Source organism: Pezoporus flaviventris, unplaced genomic scaffold, assembly GCF_033815535.1.
Source record: "Pezoporus flaviventris isolate CSIRO_AGI_PZ_B2104156 unplaced genomic scaffold, CSIRO_AGI_Pfla_v1 ptg000097l, whole genome shotgun sequence".
NCBI lineage: Eukaryota > Metazoa > Chordata > Aves > Psittaciformes > Psittacidae > Pezoporus > Pezoporus flaviventris.
Genome location: NW_026892645.1, coordinates 5,767,955 through 5,794,981, shown reverse-complemented (window position 1 = coordinate 5,794,981; position 27,027 = coordinate 5,767,955). Strand labels below are relative to the sequence as shown.

Sequence of the window (27,027 nt, the reverse complement as noted above, 5' to 3'; positions counted from 1 at the left end):
TTGGTCCCATAGGGAGTTCAGTATCTCCTCTGGTGCAGGGATGGGCCAGAGCCATGCAGAGACGTGGTGGCATCCGCAGGAGGATGAAGCAGTTCCATGGCATTTTGGGGAGCATCGCTCACAGCCTTGACGCCCGCCTTGGCCTCATTGCTGCCTGTCTCCCTCCTATCCCCATAGCTTCCCAATGCTATAGGGTGGCTCACGGCAAAGCAGAGACAAGGGCTGTGCTGTCCCCATCCCCTTATTTAGTGTTATTGATCCAGGTGTCATCGAGGTGCTGCTACCATCTCCCAGCGAGAGCTGCAGCTCGCAGGGCCCCTCACACCAACCACGGTGCGCTTTGAACCTCACCTCCCTTTGCTTGCTCTTTCGACAAGGCAAAGCAGAAACAGGCCCCGCTCACATCTCGTGGGCAAACAATAATAACGAGGGAGTTTCAAGCCTCTTTCCCCAAAATAGCCAAACCAGAACACGCACAGCCTTCCCGAGCTGCTGCCTGAAACAGATGTGCTGCCAGTGAGGTAGCTATTTATAATGTGCAGCATTCCCTTTTCAGCCGCAGCGACTCCAGCCCTCGGCTCTCGCGCTCCGCAGCTCCTTTTGAAGCCTGTAGCTCTAATCCAGGGACTGTTCCTGGGGCTGCTAAAAATCGCCTCGTAAACCCGCCAGGATGCCAGTGAGCCGGAGCCCTGCCTGCTCCCTGCCTTCAGAGGGGGTTTATCAGCCCCAGAGGCTGCGGGGATCATAGAATCATGGACTGGTTTGGGTTGGAAGGGACCTTAAAGCTCACGCCTTCTAGTGGAAGGGACACCTGCCACAAGACCGGGTTTCTCCAATCTGGCCTTGATGGGACTGTCCCATCGCTGGATGTCCCACCCTGGATCTTGCTGGGTGCTGTGTCCCTGATTTCCCCATGGGCTTCAGGCTCTGCAGGTGGCTCTGCCACAGGGCCAGGGGCTCAAAGCCTTTCCCAACCCTTAATTTGAGAGGTTTTGTCTTACACAGGTCAAGGGGGATCAGGACACTGCCACTGGGAGTGAGGGGGAAAGGCTGATGTGGGTTTGAGCCCGGTGGGTTTGGTCTGGTCCTCATTGACGGCCATAGGGGATGTGGGCAATGCGGGATAAAGGGGAAAACTGGGGATCCAACTAAAAGGAGATTCAAGGGGGGTTGCCAGTGCTGGTGCCTAAACTTAGGGTGGGTTTTGCTATCCTGGGGGTCCTGCAACAGCTCTGGACCTGTGACACAGCTGCAGATCGGGTGCCTCGAGCTACCCACAGCCCCAGGGACCACGGGGGGGGCTCATGGGACCCCATCCCAGGAGGAGCCGCTGCTGGGAGCACCCAGCACCAAGAGCCCCGATGCTGCTCCAGCCCTCAGCCATGTGCTGGGTGAGCGTGCTGCTGTGTCAGGCACTGCATGTGGAAGCTGTTTGCTGCAGGGGAGCTGCAGGCCCCACTCTGCCTCCCACAGTGCTGCTGCCGCCCCAAACCAGCCCAGCTGGTGCTGCTGCTCTGTGGGGGGGCCCACAGAGGGAGAGGGGCTGGTCGGGATGAGGGCTTTGCTTCTGTCACAGCCCTCTTTCTGCTCGTGTCTCTCCCAGGCAGGGTGTTTGGAGCTGGCTCAGTGCAAAGCTTTGGGGGTAGCTTGAGCCCTGCTCTCCTTTCCTGGTGGCGCAGAGCATCACCCTCGTCCTGGCACAACGCTGTGGTGATGGGGAAGGAGCTTCCTGCCCTTTGGAAAGGAACATCCTGAAAAACACCCCCCGGGAGAGACCTAACGTGGATCTTGGCTCTGGCTTTGCTGTTCTGTAGGTGCCAAGGAACAGGGTTGTGCGTTGGTGGGCAGAGACCACCCCTAAACTCTGTCCTTTAACCTCCAAATCCCATCTCGAGGGAGAGCATTTCTTGTTCTGCTGCTTGGTGGGCTCACACCCAGCTCAGCCTCAAGTAGAAGAGGGTGGTGGTTATAAAATGTCCCAGTGAGCTGTCCCTAACCCAGGGTGGGACTCTGGGAAGGAGCTCAGCATGAGCCTTATCTCCCACAGCGCTATGGGTCGGCTCAGCCTGGTGGGGATATGGCGATAGGTTCCCATGAGGATGGCATCCCTGGCCGACACTGGATCCTTCCTGGTTTCCAGTGGTAACAGACAAACCTTTGCTCCTGGAAGAGGGACTGTAACACAGCCCATGGCAGCGGAGCCTCCTAAAAGCCGGTCTCATTGCAGTTGTGTTAATTATTAATAGGAGGTGGGGAAGACAACACTGGAAAACCCCAACTGTTGGAGGCAGGCTGGCACTTCAGCTGCGTCCAGCAGCGTGCGCCTGGCTTCCCCCAGGCCTAAGGGGAGATTCGGGGGTGCCTTTTCCTGTGGCTGGTGTCAGAGTGTGAGTGGAGAGGGTTGACATCCCTCTGTGAACTGCAGCAATCTGAAACCCAAGAGCTGCAGCTCTTAGCTTGCTCTTTAGCAAAGGCTTCCACCGCCCATGAAGGGATGAAGTCCATTTAGGCAGCGTTTGTGCCTGGGGAGGCACCGGGGGCTGCACCCATGTAGTGACTCAGAGTTGGGGATCTCAGCAGGGCACTTTGCATGGAAAACGAGGAAATGGGGAATTTTCACCCAAAAGCCGTATGGACCTGGAGGGGTTCTTCCCCCCACATCTGATGGTGGGTACCAGGGATGTCAGTGTGGGGAGCTGGGAGGTGTTTCCATGGAAACCAGCAGTGTTGCTGCAGGGGGGGAGCCCCACAGCACAGATTTGGGGTCCTCATCGGTGCCTGGTGGGGGCTCGTGGAGCAGCAGTGCCCTGGCCCCATGGTACACAGCCAGGAGAAGCCTTGCTCTGCAATCAGTGCTCCATATGGGAAGGAGATCCCAAACCTCAGGGGCGGGCAATGACCATAGGTGCCACCTTCCCACCACCCCCTTCAGGAGCCCCTGCCTCCCCCAGCACATTCCTCTCTCCCCTCTCCCTTCTCCTCCTTTCCATTCCCCATTCCCTTTCTCTCCCTTTCTTCCCCTTGCTCCACCCCCTTCCAGACTCCTCTGTGGGGCATTGATTTTTCCATCCGTCAGCGAAACGCTTGAGGAAAATGAAAGAGCATCTTCGTGATCGATCAGGAGAACTCTTCAGCCCGGGGTCAGGAAGGGTTTGAATCAGCTGCTCCCCTCTCATATAATTACCCCCTCTCTCCCAAGCCAGGCCTTTTCACACGCCTGCGGGAGCAGCCATCCCACTGCAGGGCCGGGGCACGGCTCTGCACTGATGCCAGGAGGAATTGCCTGCGGATGCGTTGGGTTTTGCTGCTGAGTGAGCTCAGCTTTGGGTTGGGGTCCGTGTGCTGGAGCTCGCTGTGTGCTGAGCAGCATGTGCCGAGTGGGTGCGAGCGTGTGTGTGCGCTTCTCCCTCGCCGGCATCGATCGCTCCATGGGTAGCTAATGCTGTGTGGTGCTTGGCAAGGGTGGGAGCTTTGAGGCTGCGAGTGTAAAGGAGCTGAAAGCAACCTAAATCCAATAGGAGTTGGGTGCCCAGCTCCCCTCTCGCTTTTGAGCATCTCATTTGCAAGGGAGCATTGTCTGGGGCGTGCTGCACGTACGCACCGCGTTGGAAGCAGCCTGGAGATGCCTGTGGAAATGCCAGACTTTGCCATCTGGTAGCACGCTGGCCCCTGAGGTGCCACTGCTTGCTGCCTGCCCCCAGAGAGTCAGCAAGAGCTGAAGGAGCTTCTCATCTCTACCGTGGGGTAGCTGCTGCATGCAGATGGTGACTTCTTCATGGCAACCAGCGTGAGTCACGCTGGGGGCTGGAGGGGGACGTTGGTGCCTGGCTCCGATGGGTGCTGCATGGAGGAGTGGGCACAGTTCTCCCTGCAGCTCTTGCTGGAGCTCTGTGTCTGCTCGATGGGATGTGCTCGCTGCTGTACAGTGCTGCTGGGTGCAGCGCTGGGGTTCAGGGGGGTGTTTGGGGGCTGATGTGCTGGGTCTTATGGCACAGCAGGGAAAAATTATCCTTTGGATTTGCCTGAAGGAGAGAGCCCCCAGGTTCCCTTCCCCACCAGCACAGCCCCAGAGCCAACACTGAGCACCCCAGCGTACCACGGAGCTCATAGGTTTGCTGTTGCCCATCTCTGCTGACCAAATCCCTCCTATTTCCCACTGACGTTGGTCAGTCTGTTTCCTGAGCTACATGGAGGGGTTTCAGACCTGGAGGTGCACAACACAGGGCAAGTTAGAGCTCGCTGGACCGGGTGGAGGTCCCAGAGCTGGCCCCAGCCTCCCATGGTGGATTGTGCATCTCAGCTAACACGTCTCTCTGAGCAGATGTAGAATGAAAGCATCCCCTGGGAGTGAGCAGGAGCAGTAAGAGAGTGGGGGGACATGCAAGCCAAGGCTCTTCTCCCTCATTTCTCCTGCCTTCTGGCCCTGGAGAGCCTGGCTGTGGCTCTCACCTTCACCCAGCTGCCTCCACCTGTGTTTGCAGCCCTTCACCCCAGAGTCTGCAGAAGACCCGGTGGCCGGTTGTTGCCTCTGTTACAAGGCAGCTTGCAGCCATTAGATTCCCATTGTGTTTCCACGCTGGCCTGGGAATGAGCACACATGGAAAGAGAGGAGTACACATGGGAAGAGATGGCAGGGTAAGAAACTGGAGCAACACGTTCCTGTTCCCACCACAGCCAGTTCAGACCAGCCAGACCGGAGCGCTGCAGGAGAAGGACAATGCAGAGGCTCTGGCTTTCCCCCTCCACACCAGCATGGATGCATTGCAGATGTGCTGATAGCAGCGAGCTGAGTGCTGACGCTGCTGGGGAGCCATAGGTGAGGCTGAACTGAATTTATCTGCTCCATGGATAATGTCCTCTGCTGAAAGCAGCTGAAACAGCTCGTCCTGGCTTTGTTGGGAAGTTTATTTTACAACACATAATGAGAGCTTGTCCCATGCCCCTGGTAAAGGCTTGACAGCAAGCCTCATCTGGGCAGGGTCTTTCCCCTGGTGGGATTTGGTACCAGTGACAGTCAGGGGAACTTTGCTTACTTAACCTGTGAGTGTTGCATCCCATTATATATGTGGATCTAACCCAGTTTCCTCGAATCTGTGTCGCTCCGTTGATAGCAAGGGAGAGAGGCTGGTTTATGCAACTGGATCTTCCTGTTATTCCTTGCAAACAGAGTGCTTTGTAATGTCACTGCTGGGTTCAGTGCTGGTCATGGGGACAGGAAGGACTCCGTTGCTCCACCACCTTCTTGCTGACCACCCTTGGTCATGTCCCTTGGTCTTCCCATTGCTTCCTCACTCTCAGGTCTGCAGGATGGGGAAAAAAAACCCATGTGAGTTGCTGAGGGCTTGCAGCCCAAGGAAGAAATGCATGCTAATTAAAGTGAGCTCCTCCTCTCCTGTTGATATCCCCAATCCATCGGTGGGGTGCTGGAAAGCTCTGGGATGCGGGAGTGTGAGGTTGTGACAAAGACAAAGCAATAACGCTCCCAGGCTGCTGAACAGAAAGTGGATCCATGTGTTAATCTGGGAAAAGGAGTGTGAAAAGAGCTGCAAATCCTCACGACTTTGTTATAATTTCTCCCAAATAGGATGCAGGCAGGAAAAACGCCTGCTCCATGCTCCAGCCCCCTTGGCTGCTGTGTGGTTACTGAGCTGAACCTGGGGCTGGTGCAAGAGTAAACCCTGCCACTGGGCTTGTGGAAATACGGTGAAAGGGTTAATTCTGTTGGGGGCAACTGCGGTGCCAATGGCTTCAGGGTCAGGGAGGTCTGCTCCCTGGTGCCTCTCTGCCCATTCCTGGCTGGGTCAGCCTGGCAGTTGGAGGATGCTCTGATGGGTACGGTTGAGTGGTGCACGTTGAGTGGGTGACTACAGGGTGCAGAAAGCCAGATCCCTCCCAGCTGCTTTCCTGCTAATGCTCATCTAATGACCAGCAGCCTGGAGCGGCTGAGAGCAGGGCAGTGGAGAGCTGAGGTTTGCACTCAATAGGCTCGCAACTCCAGCTCAGGAACCAGCAGAAAACCCCCTTTTCATATCGACAGATCAATGAACAGGTGGTGTTCCCCCTCCTTTTCCCTTCTCCAGCTCCCCTTTCCCCTCCTGGGCCAGGGATGCTTTTCAAAGCCAGAGCAGGGCTGGGATCTGGACCCAATGGGTTTGCACCTCATTCCCCATCCTGGCTACTGTGCATGGTGATCGCTTGACACCATGATCTCAGCAGGTATCAAAGCAAGTAAGTCTTGGCATGATCCCTCCTTCAGGGAGAGCTTCCAATCACTAATGTACCTTCAGAGCCACCGTGTCTTTGCTGAGACAATGAACAAAGCTCCAGGCCTGTGAGCACGGGCAGGATTTGACCAGCATCTCTTGCACTGCTTGCTTGGGTACAGGCAAGAGTTAACAAGAAGCCACGTTCTGTTTTGCTGCACATCTTTGGTTCACTGGAAGGCGATGCTCTTCCCGGTGCTCCGGCTGTTGTAAATGCATTCTTCTTCCCAAGGTGTCTCCTGGAACTGAGCTCCAGCATGTTGTCACTGGTGGAGAGATGATTATGGAGCAGCAGCTGTCTGTCCCCTCCTGCCAGCTCCCGGCGAGGCAGCAGGAGGGGGAACGGCTCCTCTGGGTGCCTGCTGCTGGCACCACATCCCAACGTGCCTGGTGTGAGCATGCAGCTAAAGGCTCCGGCCTTTCCCACCTCATCCCAATGCACTGGGGCAAGAAGCCCTGGTGCAGTGCCCAGCTCCGTGCAACCTTCACCCGTGGTGGGGTTTTTCACCCTAAGTTGTACACATCTTCCTGCACATGTCAGCCTGGGAGGGGACGGTTTCAGCTCTGGTATTGTTTCTCCCTGCAGGAGAGAAACGAGTGTCCTATTTCTTCATGCAAAAATGAGGCATTGGAAACAGGCTGAAGGGGAGAGGAGCTGGATGGGTGCCCCAGAGCCCTCACTATCGCAGAGGACAGCAGCCTGGTCCTACGTTACCATCCCTCTGTCCCTTCCCTGCTCGCTCTGTCATTAACACAGAGCTGTTTATGGGGTTTATTATCTGTGCTTCAAACACTGCCCAGCAGCGTCTGAGCCCACTGCTGGATCACAACCCACCTCGGGATGCTCCAGCCAGGAGGGAGGTGAGCTCCACACGTGCTACCAGGGGAGGGCCAGATGCAAGCTCTTCCCTGGCGTTTCCCCCCCTTCCCCTTGCCCTCGCCTTAGGCCAAGCAGGGAAAATCCTCCAGCAGACCCCAGCTGGGGCAGCTGGCTGCCGGCTTTCCATGGCAACCGTCCATCAGGGGGTCAGCAAGGAGGAATTCTGCCCCCTCCTTCCCTGGCCGGGGCGGCTGGGCGCTATGCTGCTTGCATTCCCGGGGCTGCAGATGTGGTCGCCTTATCTCTGGGAGGTCTGAGTCAGTTTTTCCCTGTGTGACGTGATGGAGCAGGCAGCTGAGGGATGGAGGGAGCAATAAATAGCTCCTGAGGTATGCCGGGGATGTCCATCCCTGGGGATGGATAAGGTGATGGGTGGGGAGCCTTCCACCATGCGCAGTGCTGGACTTGTGGCACCCATGTGGTGCATGGCACATATGTAGGAGATGAGGGAGATGTCTCCACTGGGCAGCCTTCACACATCATGAACAGCTTGGCCAAGGGAAAAAGGGGAGGCCCAGGAGTACCCATGCTGTGGGCTGGATCCTGCTCCTGAGAAGACCTGAGGAATATGCCCATGGGGGAGGAAGCACATTCACCCCACCAGTACCTATCCAATACGTGTGTGCTTGCTGCTCCTCCACACACACTGATGTGTCAGTTCAGAACTGACCCCTTGCAGCTTTACAGAGGTGCAGCTGAGAGCAGGATCCAGCCTCATGGACCAGATATATTGATTCACGTCCTCTGCTTGCTTTTTTGCTGAAGCTGGATGCTTCGCCATGGAGATGTGATGTCCCCATGCCCAGCAAAGCTGGCAGGGAATGGTGAAGCCCTGGTGACCAGGTTTCATGCTGTAAGCTGAGCTCCTTTAGTAAAGCAAGACTCAGCCTGCTTAGTGCTGAGAGAAGGCCTCATGTAAGGTGCTGTTATCAGCCCAAAGCATTAACACCCCCAGAGCTCGTGCACTGAATAATCATCAGTCCAACTTAAAACAAACCAAACCACATGCAGCGTTGGACACATGGCAAGTTTTCCTTCTGCTGGTGCAATCCTCAGCTCAGCCTTTCCAACCTTTTTCCCAAGGCTCCAGGAGCAGGTTGGGAAGGGAAAGACTCTTCAGTGACTGAGGGTGCAACAGGCAGGGCCTGGAGGAGGACAGGACACCGAGGCTGGGCACCGTGGGATGTCCCAGTGCCCATCGGGTCCGAGCTGGCTTCCAGCCTCTCATCTCGGAGCTGCAGGCAGGAGCCAGGGCTTGGGAGAGGGTTTCTATAGCAACAGCTGCCACTCACTCCCCATCTCCGATGTAAATTAGTTGGGATTTTATTAGTGTGCAGGATTCCAAGAGACCGGAGCTGGTGATGAGTTTGGGAACAGGAGTGTGTGAGGGGAGCCGGCACTGGCACCAACAGGCAGTGCTGGTCTAGCAGCATCTTTAGGAGTTTGGACCAAGGCAGGTTTGGAAGGGTTCTAAATGGATTTTCACCCACAGCTCTGGCATTTCCAGGTCTCAGGAGGCTGAAGATGGGGCACAAAGGCAGAGAGGGCTGCACTGACCCCCAGAGGAGCAGATGGGGTGGACTGACCTGTCCCAAAGACAGGCAAAGGGAGTGCTGTGGTGGATGTGACCCTGATGGTGACAACATTGTAAAAGTCCAAAGCCTCTCTTTTGCTTGGAAACTCCATTGGGAAGACCAATAGGGACATGTTGATGGTGATGAGTCTGAAAGCATTTATTAGAAACTCACCCAGCTGCACTTCTGGCTGCAGGCAGCTGGACCGATGCATAAGATGCTCCTTGTCTCACAGATCTTGCCATGCAAATGAAAGCATCAGGTAAGGAACACACTCTCATGGGGCCACCAGTCTGCTCTCAGAAACCCCTTCAGGCCACGGGCAGCTCTGAGTCTCCAGGTGTGTGTTTCCACCCTCAAGGGTGCTAATGGTGTGAGACCATCCTGAGTGCCTGCAGCTGGTGCAGCACCGCCTCGAGAGGGGTTTCAGATAAAAGCTTGATGATGAAGCTATTTGGTGGTTTGGCACAGGGGCTGGTGATCACTGGTGGTCTTCTGAGCTGAGGAGGTGAGGAGCTGGGGCTTTGGGGAGGGCTGCAGAGGGATTTTTGCTTGGTCAAGGGGGCTGCTCAGTGTCTGATGTCTCTGGGCCATGGGGCTCCTTGCTAGTGGGAGCACGGTTGGTTGTTGGATGGGATCAGCTCCTGCATTGGTTTTTCCATGGACAGCCGGCCTTTTGCTGGAGCTGATTCAGTCTGGAAAGGAGCTCCTGGTTGTGAATGCTGCTGTGGTGGAACTATCTTCTTTGCATGCTCAGCTGTAAGCAAGTAAGAGTGATTGTAATGCCAGTTGCTGCCCCCAGATCAAAAGTCTGCTGTAAAACCCTGTGTGAAGAATCTCAATTTCCGTGTCCTTCCCAGCTTCTGTGGCCAGGAGCTGCATTTCAAACCTCCTATTTCCAGCTCTTTGCCTCTAACCATGAGGGCTGTGAATTTTCCTGTTTAATGAAAGAAGAGGGTTGTGTTTTGCCTGTGTTTTCTTCCATAACTTCATGGCTCTGGGATGAGGGGTTTTGTGGAAGTCAAAAGGCTTTGCAGCACCTTGTGATGGTGCTGTGATACTTGCCAGCAACTGGGTTACAGTTGGATGGTGACGAGTAAGGTTTCTGTATCTAGTGTAGATAGAATATGAATGCAGCCAAACAAGAGGGCTGGAAGAGCCCTTGAAATGCTGCAAGTGTGGGGCTGGGCTGGTTGGTGTCTGCTTGGTTTGGAAATGGGTTAAACCCCCTGAAATTTGATGTTTTGGGTGCTTGTCATGCTGTAAAACACAACAGAGAGGAGCATCTGATGCTCAGCTTGTGCTGGGATCAGAAAGGGAGTTTTCCTGCCCCATCCTGTGCAAGTGGCTGCAGATAGACCCAGCTGCAGTTAGTGCCTGAGGGGACCATCTTTGCCTAACTCATCAATTCTGATGTCTTAATTACTATTAAAACCTGGTGTTCACCCTCTGGCCTTAGGTACCACTTCAATTTTTGATGTGCCCCTTCCTTCACCCTCCCCTTCCTTTTAATTCCTTGACACACCATAGAAACATCAATTAATATTCTAAGTTATAGTTATCATTCAGGAACCGATCTGCTCCTGTGCCTTGTGCTGGTGCAGTGCAAACAACCAGTGCAGGTGCTGGGAAATGTGGGTTATCCGTGGAGCTGGGGCTGTTGCTCCTTCCCTGGCTGTGTGGTCCATGCCATTGGGTTCAGCAGGACCCTGCTCCCTGCCCAAAGGCTGTGTTGGCACCACTGCTGCCTGCTGTGAAGGGCAGGCTCTAAGGCAGGGGTTTGCTTTCACAATACATTGGCCTTTTGTAGGGGGACTGCATCCTAAGCATGATGGAAATGCCAAATGTGCTGATAATGCAACTTGAAACAGATCCACGGGGACTTGGCGCTGGTGTCTTGAATGATTGAGAGCAGGAAAGGGACTGGGTGATGCATGGGGTGACTGGGCTGTGAACCCTGGTGGGTCAGTGCTGGTGTGGGAGGTGCAGTGCTGGGGCTGCTGATCAGGGGTTTGGGGGGGATTTGATCCCTGGGACGTGTTGGAATGCAGAGCAGGCTCTATCAGCCAGGACTTTGGGGCTCTGGAGACTCCAATCTGGTGCCCTGAGGTTGAGTTTGGGCTCCACATCTTGGGGTGAAATCACCCTGAAATGGTTGTGTCTGTCTCATTTGTGGGACAGAGCCAGGAGCATGAGATGCAGCTGAGAACTGAGGGTGACCATGCCAGTGCTCCCCATCCTGATGGCTTCCAAACTGAGACCGGGACCTTGCTGGGCTGCAGAGCTGGGGCTGTGTGCAGGCTCCACTCACTGATGGGCACAACGCAAACCTACTGCAGGAAGCAGGATGCTGCTTGATGCCTGATGTTAGTCAGTGCCTTGAGGATGGTTGTCCTCGGGAGCAGGCAGTGTTGGTTGGATCTGCAGGAGGGGATGGAACAGCTCAAGGGCACCCTGATGCCCTGCCTGGATTTGGGAGAAGGGAGTCCTGAGTGAGCCCCTGGATCAGAGAACTGACCTTTGCTGAAAGCAGCTCATCGTGTGCTAATCCTTGAGCACGTCCTTCGGCTCCATTGAAGAAAACAGATTTTAAGTGCATGCTTGAATTTAAGTGCATGCTTAAGTGTGTTCCTATTCCTGGGCCTCAGATAGGCTAAGGATTGCTAGGGAGAAGATGGCTGGGTAAACCAGGAGATAGCGTGGCCATGAGCTTGTTCCCATTTTGCACGGGAGGATTAGCACTGGGCTGCTTGTCTCGCAGCCCTGAGGCCGGAGCACTGGATCTGTCCTCCCTTTTTGCCATCTCATGAAGCCTTGTGCATCCTCCCGCCCAGTGCAGGCTCCATCCTCCCCTTCCTCCATGTGTCCGCCCCTCTCCCCAAGGCTCCATCATCCCATTGCTGCCATCCCTGCAGAGCAGAAGGTGGCCCAGATACTGCGCTTCACATCAGCCCAAACCCGCTCCAGCCCTTTGTGCGGGACGGCACAGATAGAGCTGGCACCGGGTGATGCTGGGGGACCCCCACGGTGCCCCTGCCTCTTCCCAGTGCTGCAATTCCCTCCCTGTGGCCGTGCTCCCGGCTGGCCGGGAAGCTGGCTCCTGCCTTCAGCTCAAAGGCAGCAGCAGCAGCAGCCTCTGCTTTTCCACACGTCGGTATTTTTAGCTCTGCTGTGCATTAGCGTGCAGGAGCTCAAACTGCGAAGCCTGGCTGAGGTTTTATCTGTTGTGACAGCCCTTAGGGCTGTAGGCAGACACTCGCTTGCTCCCTCTCTGCTTTTTTCTCTCTTTCTCTTTCCTCTAAGTTTGCAGCTCGGATCCACGCTCTCCCTATGGAGGCATCGTGCAGCCAGCAAGGCAAGGGACCAAAGGTGGGAAAAGGGGTTCAAAGTGTGGTCTGAGCCCCTTTACAATGGAGCTTTATCCTCCTCCTCTCTGTGTTTTTCCATTCCTCCTTGCTGCAGCCATCAGAGCTAATGTCACGATGAGGTGCTGGCTCGCCCCTGCTGTCCTGCCCCAAAGGGTTTCCCAAAAGCTGTCCTGGCTGACAGCTACACAGCTATTGGGGACAGTAAAACAAGGAGCCAAGGCCAGCAGGGTCCAGGATGTCAGGGCTTGGCAGTTCTGGTGCTCTCACTGCTGCTTGTTCCAAACTCCTTCTGCATCATCTGCAGCAGTGGTTTATAGCACAGGTGTTGTCCCTCTTGGGGCAGCTTTGGGCTCCAGGTACCCCAAAGCACTGGGGAGAAATCAGTCCCTTGCAAACCCTGCTGGGTTTCAACACAAGAAGGTTTTAGCTGTGCCTGGCCTCCCTTAAGAGAACAGCACTTGTGAATCCACCCTTGCTCTGTGCAAACACCCTGTGCTTTGGTTTGGCTCCTAAGGAGGGTTTGCTTTATTGCTGCTCTTACTGGATGACTCCCCTGAACCCATTCTGGAGCTGAAGGACTTCCCTCTCCCTCCCAGAGAGCTGCATGCATGTGAAGCATCTCCTGCCCACCCCAGTACCTCTGAGCAATGGGGTAGCAGAAAGGCAGCCGTGGTGATGCCCTTCAAAAGGAGGAACCAAGGTGCTGACGAGGCTTTGGCTTTCCAGCCTGCTCAGCAACCTGTTCTGCTTGGGTAAATCTGGGCTTAAACAGGAGGAGAAGTTACATGAAAACCTGGTGCCCCTGGAATTTGTCCAAGGTCATGGGGGAAGTGAGGGACAGAGCCAGGAATGGGATCGGGCTTCCTGTCCCATATGTCCAGCCTTCCTCTCTATCCCTTAGCACACGCCTGCTTCATGTCCTTTCAGCTGGAGCTTCCTGAAATCCTGCACCAGGTCTTGGGATGTCTGTGCCAGCCCTGATGTGTCCTGAAAGGGAGCACAGACCCCACACAGGGAGGTCTGGGTCCTCCTTTTCCTTCATGGGAAGGGCTTCTTTGGGATGTTTAATCAGAGAGCATTGAAAAATGCCTGTATTTAGGTAAAAGGTAATGATCTGGCATTTAGTGCCTCAGCACTGCAGTGGTCCCAAGGTGGATGAGGGCTGTGTGTCCCCAGGATGAGATGGGTGTGCTTGGATGCTGAGGCAGCTGGAGGGTAGCAGAGAGGGGAGAGATGTTTGTGATGGGTCACAAGCTCCTTTATGTAAGCCTGCCCACACCACTTCCCTTTCTGGAGCTGCACCATTTAAAGCACAGCACTGGTGTGTGGCAGCTCCCACATCTTCATCCGAGTTGGTGCTGGGGGGGACTAAAAGGCCACGGAGTGCCCGGACCCAGCCTTGTCACCCACTTACCTGGGCATAAACCCAATGGGGAGCCCAGGATGTGTTCCTGGGTCCTCCTGTTCCATTTGCATTGGTGACACACGGAGGCACATCCCAAAGTTTGGCTTTCCTAACTGACCCCACGCTGCGCCTGCTCTGTTCTCCCCCCCCCTAATTCCTCCTTTTCTTTGCTGGCAGCAGCCAATACTGTGAACCTGAGACCAACTGCACGGCGTTCCCAGCTCAACCTGCAGCAGGGATCACTGGATCTAGGTGGAGTCTTTGCCCTTTTCCAGGGAGCACCCAGGGATGAGGGTTTTGCAGCTCAGGTTGTGGCGCAGGGCAGGGTGCTGGGGGGTTCTCTCAGCAGCGTTTTCTCTGGGCAGGGTGTTTGTGTGATGTGCGAGTCCTTGATGGCAGCCAGAGCATGGCCGGTACCTTTGCACAGAGCCTTGGCATCCCCTGAGCAGCTCCATGGGGTTGGGCTCATCCTCTTCCTCCTCCCCTGCCTGGGGAAACACCACTGAGGGCCCTAGGGGATGGATGCAGATGGCCTGCACCAGCAAAGAAAACTTGTACAGTCCCACAGCCCAGGCTTGGAGCTGCTTAATCCTCTCTGTGCCCTTGTCCTTGCTGAAGGGAAACTGGTAACGGCAGCTAGAGCTGGATCCTGGTGTGTGCAGGGGCTCCCTCCACCACTGAGGTGTGAGGCCAGAAGCCATCCTTCTTCCAGAGGCTCTGGCACCTCAGTAGCCAGATGAGGTCTAGAAGTCAAACACAGCTGGGTTTATTTCTGGATGTTAATCTGGGAGATTAAGGACTTTGAGGGGGGCCAGAGAAAGGTGGTACTGCAGGAGCTTTTAAACTCGAAACCCACCCTGTGTTAACCCATGTTATCAGTAGTCCTTACAGGCTTCCAAACACTCTAAAAACTGGGTTCTAAAGCGCTGTCTGATGTCCCTGTGGAAGACAACAGAGAAGCAAGGGGTGCCATGAAGGACGCCTGCTGCCACACAGCACTTCCCTCCTTGATAGCAGAGCTGCTCTCGTGCCATCAGCCCAGTCACTTGGGCACATGGCTTTCCCTGTCCCACATCCAGGCAGGGGATGGATACAGGCAGGTCTGTGTGGGGACAAACCCCAGTGACTCCTTGGTGCTATAAAGCAGACTCCCTCCTTTGCCACCTTCTATCTTTCCCATGCAGCGAGTGGTTCCTCTGCTTGCACCCAAACCCTCCTGGGGTTTGGTTATCCCACTGCTTTTCCTCCTTGCTTCAGAGCTGTTTTGGGCTCTCAGCATGGCCGATGCTTCAGTGCTGCCAGGAGTTTGATCTCCAACTGCTTCCCGGCCCCGCTGTGCATGTGAGCACTGGGAGAGGGGGGCTGAGAAAGTGGGGAAGAGAGGAACAGCAGGAGAAAAAGTCTTCAGAGGGGTTGGGGGAAGGATGAGGGAAGGAAGGAGGGGGGAGAAGAAGTGAGAACAGGGAGGAGGGAGGAAGGAAAGATGCTGCCTCGTGTGTTCTCGGGTTTATATTGGTTAAGTTGCACTGGATTAGCTAAAAGTGGTGCAGAGCTGCCTTCCCCTCCCCTTTCCTCCAGGCATTCACTCGCTCCTATTTGGGGTTGAATGCCTTAATTCACTTCAGCTTCAACCTGCTCCTAATTGACTTAAACCACATGGAAAAAACCCCCTCAGCTTCCCCAGCAAGCGGCTGCAAAATTGCACCTTCAGTTCAGTCAGCGTGATTCTGCATAGGAAGAAACCTGGAGCCTGGCATGGATGTGTGCGGGGATAACGGTGCCAGGGGCTGTGCCGAGCCATCCAGAGCCTCTCCAGCAGCATTCTGACCCTGAACAAGTTGGGATTTGGGGATGATGGGGGGGGGGCTTTGTGTCAGTGGGATTTGGCTGGTGGAAGAATTTGCTGTTTCTTCTCATTCCTTTCTCCTCATCCTTCTCCTGCTGCAGATGTCTGCTATAAAAGAGAGAAGGGGGGGGGGGGGGGGGGAGGAAAAAAACCCCTTTCCAAATGTCGTGGTAACGCTTTCTGGAGGGCTGTTTCTGCTGCACATCTGATATGTATGACAGGGTCAGATTAACAGAGCCTCCGATTTCCAACCACAGCTATTCTGAAGGCACCAAACCCAATGCGAAACACCCCAAAGGGACTCTGATGTCCTGGCGAGGAGCTGAGCAGGCAGGATGAGCTCATGGCGCTCTGGGGATGTGCCAGCCCGGTGCTGGGCAGGGCCAAACTCCAGGCAAGGAAGAGGAGATCGTACTTTGGAGATGGATCTGGGCTCCTCAAGGTCGGGATTTCAAGAGGATAGAGACTTTGCTTTGTATTTAAGGTTGAGGTTTTCAAAGGGCAAGAGGAGAGCAGTGTTGTTAAGTGGCAGAAGGTATCTAATGCCAAGGGATGCTCTCCAAACCCCTCTTTCCTTTCGGAGGGCTCTTTTGTCACACAGGGACACGTTGTCTGAACTGAAGGCAGGAAAGGCTGGGTTTTTCCTTTCTCCCACTCCTTCTTCCAGCTCCTCCATCACCATTCTCGCCTTGATATGTTTCTCTCTCTCTGTTTCATTCTAAAGCCACTGAGGTCCCCATCATTCTGTCTCAGCTAGCTTTTTGATGAGAGGTTTACCTACCTTGGGCCCTGGAACAAGGGGCCGGAAGGGACCTCTGGAGGCTGACAAACTCTGGTGGCAGGAGGAGTTACACCCAGTCAGTGTTTAACTTCCCCCCAGCAGAGTCCATCACCTGCAGAAGGCTTCTCCTGGGATTCTCTGTGTGATGCCTGCATCCCAGGGCAGCACAGCTCCAGTGGCGTGGCTCAACGCCTGCCCTTTGCAATGGGAGGTGTTTGGAGCATCAGGGCTTAAGGTATTGAAAGGAAGAACCTTTCCTAGGGAAAGACAGGGAATGTGAGAGGCGTGCAGGGCTCTGCTTCCAAGGCTGGCTGCCATCACCCCTCCATGGGAGCTGCTCAGGGGGTCCTGCCAGTGCTCTCTGCTTGTGCTGCACAAGCACCTTATGAGCACCCCTAGAATCCCTGGTCGGCAATGGCTGGGAGCCTCCCTGGGATGGGGCCTGAGCAGGAAACCAGGGTGAGAAGAAGGGATGGGGAAAAAAACAACCCCAAAAATCCCCATGGAGCGGGAAGCGGAGCCGGGAGCGGAGCCGCTCAGCTGATGGGGTTGCCATGGCGACGCGGCGGTGAGGAAGAGGAAAAGGCAGAAAATAGCCCGATGCCGGGCTGAGACCTGCAGCCCCTGCATCCCAGCCCTGCTCCTGTCCTTCCTTTCTCTCTCTGCTTTTCTCCCCTCATGCTATTTGATTTTCTCAAGCCAGAATCGCCCCTCTCCAGAGAGCCATTGTGACCAGGGAGTTATTTCTCTGTGCTATTGGGGTGGAGGACTGAAAGGAATGCAGCAAGGATGCTCTCCTCTAGGGCTGCATGTGGCCAGGTCTGTTTCCTTTGGGGCTGAAGGTTTGGAGGCAGCTCCATTGCCAGCAGAGGACTGAAATGGGTCCAGGTTTAGTCATGTGGATGGTGGAGGATCTGGGATGGTACCTGGAGATCCCAGGGGCTGGCACAGTGGAAATACTCCTTAGCACAATCCAGCCAGGTTTTGTTTCCCAGACCACATGTGGCTTGGGCTGGGTCATCTGTTGTCTCCTGAAAGGTGCAGCCCAGTGTTAAGGAAGCAAAGAGGTTTTGGTCCACGTGCTGGATTGTTTTCCTCTTTGGGAAAGTGATGCTTTGTAACCACAGCGAGTCATTTCCCCTCCATGAGTCAGACTGGGGCCTCCTGCGGGGTTTATGTTGGGACTAAACGTTGAACCCAAGCTCTCTGCAAAGGAACAGAAACCTAGGCTGGCTACAAGGAGAACGTGTCCTTGTGTTAGTGCTTCCAACTCTTGGGGCCACAGCAGAAAGCAATACAGGAAAACGTGACCTCTCAAAGCATCAAAAAGCAGAAGATGCATCAGAGCCACCTCAAGTGAACACTCTTGAGACACAAGCCCTCTTAGACCCTTCTCATAATTCTGTTTAGGCCTTGATAATGACAGGTGAATGCCTGAAGCTGGTGGTGCTGTGGATGGGGAGCTCATCCTGCTTCCTCCTCCATTCCCAATCCCCTTTCCTGCCTCTGTAGTGGACACCAGCACTGTGCCGGGTGTGAGCTCCCATGCATGGAGTTGTGAGCTCAGATGCACACCATGCACACCAGCGTGTTTGTGTTGGTATCTGTGTGTGCCTGTGCAATATCTAAGCATTTCCCTTTCTCCTTCCCCCCCTCTGGGGTTTTCCTCCAGCAGAAAACATCCCAGAGCTCCCTACTTCTTCCCGCATGGGAAAAAGCTATCACAGCATCTTCCACTTCTCCCTGCCTTCGTGCCTGTGGGACACATCAGGCTGTGGTCTCTAACAACCCGTGTTACTGCTTGGTATCCAGATGGCCCAGCTAATAGGGCTCAGAGCTGTAAACCTCCATTCCCATGGCCAGTCTCAGCATCCCTTACTGCGGTCCTGACCCTCCTCTTGCCCAGGCTCTCCTCCCTGGGAGGAAACCGGCATCTGCGGTGATGCTCCTGGCACACAGGGAAGCACTGGGTCCCACTAACTCTTCAGCTGGACGCTGGCTCCTCACAAGCAGCTAAAGCTGTTCCTCCCTTCCCTGTAATTCCCAAGGGCTTTTTTTCAGAGCTCTCCCTCCCAAAGGAGGTGCCTGGATACCTTTATCTGGAGATCTCACACCTCTGCATGAACCGCTCCATTTAAACTGTCCCTTCACTCCCTTCTCCCCAAGAAAAGGACAGAGGGAAGCACACACAGGGAGGTTTCCAGGCACTGGGGGGTTTTAATGGGAAAACATCACATTGAGGAAGCAGAAAGCTGCTGGGATTGAAAAACTGCCTCAGAGCTGTGGCAAATGGTGCAGGATCAGCCCTTTCTATCGACTTCCCCACCACAGCCTGGAGGTGTTTTGGACAAGAGCATTTCTCTGCAGTCTAAATATTAAGCATTGCTTGGCTCAGAGTTCACTTAAACCAGGGATGGACAAACATCTGAAGGTCATAGCCACCCGGCTCAGTAATCTTTTAGAGTGGTCTAAGGGATATAGCTGTGGGTAATGGGATGAGAGGAGGAGAGGAAAACACAGTGTAGTGGTCGGAAAATTCTCCCCCCTACCCTGCTTAGTGCTGCAGAGGGAAACACAGGTCCTTGATAAACCCGGAGGGGTGATTTATGGATTGATACATGAAATGATGGTGATGTCCCCAAGGAGAAGTGGTAAATGGCCCATCTCCCGAGACTCTGCACACTCAGCTTTGCAGGGCTGGGAGACGAGGGGACACAGAGCAGCAGGGTGGGAGAGGAGCTCTTTCACTGATGGATATTGCTGGCTGGTGACCAAATGACCAGGAACTTAAACAAATAAGTGTAGGCTGAACACTGAGGAGCTGGTTTCTGGTGAAGAGAAGGATGAGGCTCTGGGCCAGCCCCTGGAGCAGGTAAAAGAGCTGATGGGTCTGGAGATGGGTCTGTGGGGCAGACCCAGCTGCTCAGGGGTGATGGACACAGTGGCTTCCATTCAGTCCTAGGTTCCTGTATAACGTGCTCTGTCCATCCTCATGTCTCCACTATTGAGCTATTACTAATAATCATCAGAGCTTTGGGAGAGGAGCAGTCTTCCTTGGCAAACATCTAGATGCTCCCCAGTGCATCTGGAAAGCTTCTACCTTCAGTGGATGATGCATCTTATAACATTAGGGCTTATGTCTGTATTTTATGAAAATGAACCTCCAAAAATTGCTGGACTTCGTTTGAGGGATGGGTTTGTGGTCATCTCTACCTGGGCATCACTTGTCTTGGAGCTGGCTGCCTCCCCTCTGGGTGAGGTGGGTACCAGGCACCAGGATGGGCTCTTCTCCTCTGCATTGCCTTTCTTCCAAAATGTCCTCAAGGAAAACTAAAGCATGGTGCTGTTTTTAGAAGCTCTTTGCACAGCTGAGAGTGGTGCTTCCGGAGGATCCTCCCTCCCCTGCTGTGTCCCTCTCCTAATGCGGGATGGGAGATAGACAGCTGAAAGGCATCTTGAAAGGACACGGGGAGATCAAGGGCTGTGAGTGTGAGGAGCAAGGCTGAGGGTTGACATGGTCCTTTTTGGTGTCATGTTCAGCTTATCTGCCCTCAAGTAGGTGTGGGGGGGATGCTCCCAGCCCTGTACCCCTGCCCACATGGGAGGACAAACAGCTTGAGACAGACTGTGGGAAGCAAGGAAGGAGCAGGAAGGGATCCTTGGGGGCTGATGGTGAAGGTTTGGTGTGCCCCAAGCATCTGCAGTGTTGCCTTTCTGGGGGTCCTGGTTCCTCACTTCTGATCCCAGTGGGAGCTGGGCTTGGAGCATGGCCATGCTCTGGCTTTCCAAACCAGCATTAATCCATCCCTCAGGATCCTGGCCACACACTTCCCCACAATCCTTCCCAGCAGGGTATTAATCATCCCGCACTGATTTGTGCCACTTTACTCTTTTCTCCTCCCCATCAATGCTTTACATCTTGCCCAGTTCTTGGGCTCCTTAAGAGCATCTCCTGCGGGATTTTATTCAAAGCCTTTAGGACAATCCCAGTACATTATACCTACTGATTTCCCTTTACCCATTGTCCTATTGAGTCCATCAGAAATCCTCTCCCAGAGTGGAGCCACCCCAGCTTGTTCCATTGCTATCTTTGCTATTTCGTATTTCAACTCATTCTGAAATCCTGAATTATTGTTCCCAACAGTCCTTGAAGGAACAACCTGAAGGAGTAACACTGCCTTGTGTTGCACCTAGGATCTGCATATAGCAATCATGGCTTTGGTCTTGGGGATGCTTTTGGTGGGATGTCACAGAAGTGATGCTCATGTTGAGATGCTGTCCCTGTTTCCAGGAGCTGGGAATCTCTCAGCAGCAAGGGGGTGTATCTGGTACAATCCATGCTCCAGACCAGCCCAGCTCACCTCGGAGCACAAACACAGGAGGTTGCTCATTCCCTGCGATGTTGGCTGAGCTCTGCCTTGCTCCGCCTTTGTCCTTGAATCCCAAAGAGTGGGAGCTGCGGAGCAGGGAGGAGGAGGCGAAACCGGCCTGCCGAGGGTTAATGATTTCCATTGCAATTGTGTCATCTCTTTGGGGACCTCGGGCTCATCGTGTGAGCAAAGCCCAGGCGCGGGGGCTCGTTCTTATTCAGCCGCACGCAGCTCCAGCAGCACGGGCCGGGCGCGCAGCTGGGCTCGGCCACCTCGGCCCTGCAGATGGATGGATGGATGGAGAGAAAGGATTTGTGTGCCTGCGTGTGTGTGTCTGAAACCTAATTGTCTGCTGTCTAATCCGTCAGCCGGGGGGACAGCTTGCACAAGCCCCTTCCAGGCAGGCTGATAAATGCAGCGCTGCCAGGCCCCTCTGCCATGGAGCCTGGTTTAATTGGGATTGCTACGTGCATGGACTCTGCGTGCGTGGAAGGGATGCTGTGCATGGGGAAGTGCGTGGCCAGGATCCTGAGGGATGGAGCCCTGCGTCCAGCCAGGCTTCCGGTGGGGTGCTCTAAAACAGTGTTTGGCAAAGTGATGGGGGGGTGACCCAGTGCTGGGCTGGGTGAGGTTAGGGGTGCCTCTGTGTTGTGTTAATAGTGGCACTCAGTGGTCCTGCTCTCATGGACTTTGTGTCCAGCGCCACCCAAGGCTGGGCTGTAAATGCACTCGGCTGCTGGAACTTTGGGTGATGCAGACTGTATTGACACCCGTGTGCTGGCTTGGAGATGTCCTCTGCTGGCTCCAGTGCAGTGTAAGGACCTGTGCAGACTGTCCCCTGCCTGCTCCCCTGATGATCAGCTCTTGACGCATCTCTGGAGCATCCCCCAGCCCCAAGCACAAGGCAGCTCAGGACTCCCTAAGCAAGCAGCATTTTGTCTTTAATACCCCTCAATGGCTTTCCCATGAATTGGTCTGGTTGATTTCTGTAAACACGTAAGCTGTGATCATCCCCAGAGAGCTGTGGCAAGGACTTCCACTCCTGAACCCCACACCACGTGAGGAACCATCTCCTCTTGTTTCTTTTGAACCTGCTGCCTCTTCATGTTATTGGATATCTCCTCATTCCTTTACTGGGAGATGCAGTGAGCAGGCAATCTCTGCTCACCTTCTCGAGGCCTCCAATGTGCCTCTTTAGCTGTTGTTTTTCCAAGCTGGGATCTTCCTTCTGTGGACTAATTGTTTTGATGATCCTACTCCAGCCCTTTTCCCAGCTCTGCTGGTGACATCAGGACTCTGCATGTGGTGACATTCTCATTCCTTATGTAATTAAAGGTGATGTCATGATTACAGCAGATGGTATTTGCATCAGCATCGGTTGCTTAGCGCGTGTTGATGTCAGATCCCCGTTTCCTGCCCAGTCACAAGAACTTCTCATGAAGCTGCTGATCCTCAGCCTTGGGCTTTAATACCAATATTCAGCCTTTGTGTTCCCTGGCTGAAAGGACCAGGGCTCAGTTGTTCTTTATCAGGAATCACTTGATGTGCTTTAGCAAGATGTTCCTGACTTAGAGGAGTGGTGTGTTCATGTCATTTCATCCCGCAGATGCAGACCCCTCCAGGTTGGTCCCTGCCAAATCTTCCATCATAAATGTACATCTGGTGGTTTGAGGGGATTGCGTTTGCAGGTGAGAGATTACAGGACGGCAGCCTGGCTACTTGCATGGCCATTAGACCTCCTCATGGCTGGAAAATCAGCTCTGTTCTTGGTTTATCCAAGACCACAGCAGGGTCTTGGGAAGCCGAGGGGCAGGAGAAGGGTGCTCAAGCCCAAGGTTATCCTGGTCCAGGTTGCGTTGTGGTCTGGCACCTCCACCCCATTCACTCCGTGCTCCTTGCCTGGGGCAGTGGGAGCTGGACTGTGGTGCACTGACCACCCCCAGCCCAGACTGCTGCCCTCCTGCTGCTCTCTGCTTCCCCATCCCTCCTCCTCTTCCCTCTCCCTTTCTCCCTTTGCCCTCTCTTTGCTTCTCTTTCTCTCCACACCTGCTCCTCTCCTTCCCCTCCCTTTTCTCCTTCCTCCTCCTCCCCTCGCCTCTCTCTATCCTCTTATCTCATCCCCCTTGTTTTTCTCCTCTGCCTGTCCAGCTGATTTACATGCACGCTGCGTTGGAGCAGCTCAGCTGGATCTAATGCCTCCTGCAGCGAGGAGCAGAGCCGGACTCGGTGCGGCACTTCCCTGGGCAGGACAGGGAGATGCTCCATGCACCCCACCACCTTGACCCATGCCCTGGCCCCCTTCTGCACTGCTTCATCCCCTCTCCTTCCCTTCTACATCGTTTATCCCATGTTCCTGCCCTCCTCGCTGTCTTCTCCATCTCTCCAGCCAGGTCTCTGACCCATGTGTCTGCAGTGCCCACATCTCCTCCAACCTCCCTCCTGGGTGAGGATGGACTAAACCCCTGCAGCCAGCCCAAGAGCTGGGGGCTGGTTTGCTGTTACTGGTGGTAGTCCCATGGTCTTGGTGCCAGTGTTGACCTGAAAACCCAGTGCTGAATGTTCCCAGGTGGAGCCTGTGGCTCCCCCATGTCTCCAGCTGGGTCCCAGGGCTGGTACGGGAGCCTGGGGCATCTCTCCTGCACCCTTGTGGAGCCGTGATCCGAATGCTTGCATTATTCCCTGGCTCTAATCATTCCCATTCCCATTGTGCTGATTTGCATTTCCGTGAGAGGAAGATGCCCTGATTAATATCCCCTCAGAAGAGCTTTATTGCGATGGCTCCTGCCTCTCTAATTGGAAAGTGGTCTCAACCTTTCATGCAAGTGACTGGGCTGTTCCTGCCTGCCAGAAAGGGTCTTGCTTGTCCTGGATTTCAGGGCAGTGGGAGGGTTGGAGGATCCAGCTTGGTCTCTGATGGGGAGAAGGCATCTCTCTGCACAAAGAGGGCATTGTACCCCTGGTACTAGGGGATTGGACCATCCCCAGCACAGCGGGGATGTCAAGGAGGGGGACATGCCAGGATGAGCAGCTTGGTGCTCCCCAGTTAACACCCATGTGCTAAGGACCCATTGAGGAGCATGTTGATGTGGTATTGATAGAGCTGTTCCCTTTTACCTTCCTATAGGCCGGGCGGCAGGATCCAGCCCAGCAGCCAACATCCTGCAGCTCTTGCTCCCTGGGGAGTCCCTGGCCCACCACTAACCCGCACTGGCAGCTTGAAAGCCTGCCTTGCACTTAGCTGCTTTCTGATCTTCAAAGGCTCTGGATGCCCAAGGAAATCAGACCTTGTGCCTTTTCTTCCCAGGCAGTCCCTAGATCCGGACTCTCATGTAATTTATTATCCCCAACATGTGCTGCTCCCTCCTTGGCCGTGCGTGGGGTGGGAGCATCGCTCTGCTGCTTGGGTACCAGAGCCTGGCTGCGGTGCGAAGCTGCTGCTCCCAATGGCTCCCACCCCATGATGCTGAAGGCAGCAGCAAGGCGATGCGCCAGCCCAGGCACTGCTCACTCTGTCCTGGCTTCCCAGTGATGTGCCCCTGGGCTGAGGCTGGCAGGTCCCTTGGTCCCCTGCCAGTGGGTTTTGCTGCTCCATCCCTCTGCCTGGGGATGTTGGTCCCTGCAGTGGTGGCTGTGGAGCCTGTTTTGCCTTGTGCCTATGGCTCCTTTACTAAGACCCTGACTCGCCTCCCGGGTGGTTTCAGCTCCCCTTCCCCAAGCCCTCTCCTCCTGAGGTTACAGAAAAGATTACTCTCTCTTTTTTTAATTATTTTTTAATGTTGGTGTTTAAGCTGGTTTAGAGCTGCAGCCGTGAGTGCTCCTGATAAACAGCCCAGGAGATCCAGAGAATAATCTCCCTGCTTGGTGACGGCAGAGGCGCCTATCGCAGCTGCTGCCAGCATCCTCATCCGCTGCCTGCTCTATCAGCCCAGGGAGGGGAGGAATTGCCTCCATCCTTAATCACAGAATTCAAAATCCCAGCTACTCTGCACCTTTTATTCTTCAGGTTTTGCCATGTGGGCAAGGGGAGAAATAAGCAGCTCATAAGCAACAAAAAGGAGCTGGAGAAGGGGTTGGGAAGAGGTTGGACAAGCAGCAGCTCCTCTCCCTTTGCCTGGTATCTGTCTCCTGGACTTGTCACCCCACAACTCTTTTATGGCATCTCGCTTTTCAGGGAGGTGGGTTAAGGCTGTGTTTTTAATACAGAGTCACAAAATGCTGTCATTATGGGCTGCCATGTTCTTTGAAGGTTGGTGTATCACTGCTGGGGTACATGCACTGACAGACACTGGGCTGGAGCCCCAGTGCTGGGGCAGGTCCCTGAGAGGTACCAGGGAAACACAGCAAAAAGGGATGGAAAAACACAGGGAAGAACTAAAGATGCTTCATTCTTGCCTCAAATAAACACCAGTGAGAAAGATGTCAAACTTGTCCCTGTGTTACAGACCAGCTCAAGTGAAGGAACTGGGTTTGTGGCATAGGAATAGCCCAGGTTTATATAGCTCATCCAGGGAAGGTGATGTGGTGGACTGCACCACACTGCAGCCAAGCAAGCAAAGAACCTCTGTCTAGAGGACGTGTGATGCTGAAGCCATAATATCTGTCAGGGGGTAGTTCTGGGGTGCAGGCTGGGACTGGACATACCTCAATAACCCCACAATGGCTGCATGTGTGGGATGGAAGGTGCCTTTGCTTCATGCTCAGCACTACTGAGCCAGAGTGGCACCCGTGCACATGGGCTGTCACTGCTGACAGTGCTCAACCCAACAGTGGGAACACAAGCACCCACCATGCTAGAGACTGGTGTCAGAGTCACTGGAGATGAGACAGATTGCCTTTAATGAGACAGATAAAGCAAAGTGAAAAGCAAATTAAGATGCAGGGCTGTGAGAGCTGTCTTGAACACGGTGCTGTGACTTTCCTGGGGGGGAGCTGAGGTTGCCAACAGTGGTAGAGGTACTGGAGAGGTGAATCTTAGGAGATGGTCATCTCATGCCAGAGAAGTGGTCGAGTCTTTCCCAGTGCCTTTTGCAGATATCCTACTCCTCTACATCCCACTGTGAGATACGAAGCAGGCACCCCGCATTGCATCTTTGGCCTCAAAAGTGTTGCTATCATCCCCCCTCTGCTGCCCTGTCCTCTCGCCCCATCTCCAGTGCCTGGGGTGGGTTTGAAAGCCCTGCAGTCACAGGGGGCAACTTTCCAACCACATCCCAGTGATGCTGATGTAAAGGACCAGGTGAAGTGGGGCTGCTGTGGTCCACGCCTGCCCGGGACATTGGCAGCACATCCCAAAGCTTCCACTGTGCTCAGTCCTGCGCTGGGTCAGGAGGCAGGGAAGGGGTTTTTGCTCCAGCCACGTCTTGTTCTGGAGCAGAGCGCGTTTAACACAAACCCCCTCCTGTTTGTGAGCAGCGAACGCTCAGGCGTTGACTCTCGACGTGAGCAGCATTGCTCAGGCAAATGGTGTTTACACCCCGAAGCCTTCAGACTTTCTCCATTTCACCTGCCTCTCTGCAGAACCCCCTTGAGAGCACGTTACGGAACAAGGCAATACTTGGGTGGATAAATTGCCTGGAACAAACGAGCTGGAATTTGTACTGATCCCATTCTTCATGTGAGAAAGATATCGCTCCTTAAGCAGTCCTCGGGGAAAGTGCCCACCTGGGGAGCATCACCTTGGGCTGCCCATGTTGGCCAGCCCTTGCTTTGGATGACCTGCCTGAGTTTCCATTCACTGCAGTTCTTTTTGCCATCTCTTCCTGGGAATCCTGGAAGGGGGGGGGGGGGATCACAAACAGCACTTTTCTTCCCCTGGATTGGAGGAAAGGGGGATTTGGGGAATGCTTTAAGCCCGGCTGCTGAACCAGGGTGTGAAGAGGAACGTTTGGGGCTGTATTTGCTGTGCTGTGCTGGTGCTGCAGCAGCTGATCCCTCCGCCAAAGGCGTTTTGGGACACGTACCCTCCAGTTGTCATTGCCTGTCCCTCACGGTGCAGCTATTTCTGCCTCAACTTTCCAGGAAGCTGCCTCCAACGCTTCCCAGCCAAAATCCAGGCTGGTTTAGAAAGCCAGTTGCATCCCCTCTTCCATGTCTCATCTGCATATATCTGCATAGCGCACAGGTTTCTGGGAGGGGAGGAGGTGCTGGAGACGCACATCCTTTATTCCCTGTTTTTTCCCACTTTTCCCCTTTTGGCAGAATTATATTTATTTATTTAGTCCAAGGGGCTCCCCCCTTCCTAGGTCCCATGGGTGCCTTAATGGTGGATAGAGGGAGGTGGCACCAGGCCCCATCCTGGCACCTTTGCTCTCCCCTCAGCCCCATTTCCAAAAGCCCCCCTGGTCCCTGCCCACTGATGTGTCCAAAGGTCCCCAGTGGTGCTGCTCCAGCGTCTTTCTGGGTTAGAGACCAGTGGGTTTCAGAGGAGGAATAGGATTTTCAGGGCTGTGTTTTTCCAGTTCTCCAGCCAAGCTGGAAATGCAAACAAACCCTCCTTCCCTTCCACAGTCCGGGCAGACGCAGCTCTCTGGTTTTTGGCAC

At 54.5% G+C, this 27,027-nt stretch overlaps 1 long non-coding RNA gene across 4 annotated transcripts in view; it reads left to right on the top strand.

The window, feature by feature from the left end:
• The window catches only part of LOC133281434 (uncharacterized), a 73,951-nt gene that overhangs the window by 17,574 nt on the left and 29,350 nt on the right, over nt 1-27,027 (top strand). For 2 of the 4 annotated variants that reach the window (XR_009747503.1, XR_009747501.1), the window contains exon 2: nt 8,651-8,979. This is a non-coding gene — a long non-coding RNA (uncharacterized LOC133281434). Of the gene's footprint in view, nt 1-2,252; nt 2,392-8,650; nt 8,980-9,022; nt 9,226-27,027 lie in introns of those variants that run through there. The other 2 variants (XR_009747505.1, XR_009747502.1) reach the window with 2 other exon arrangements.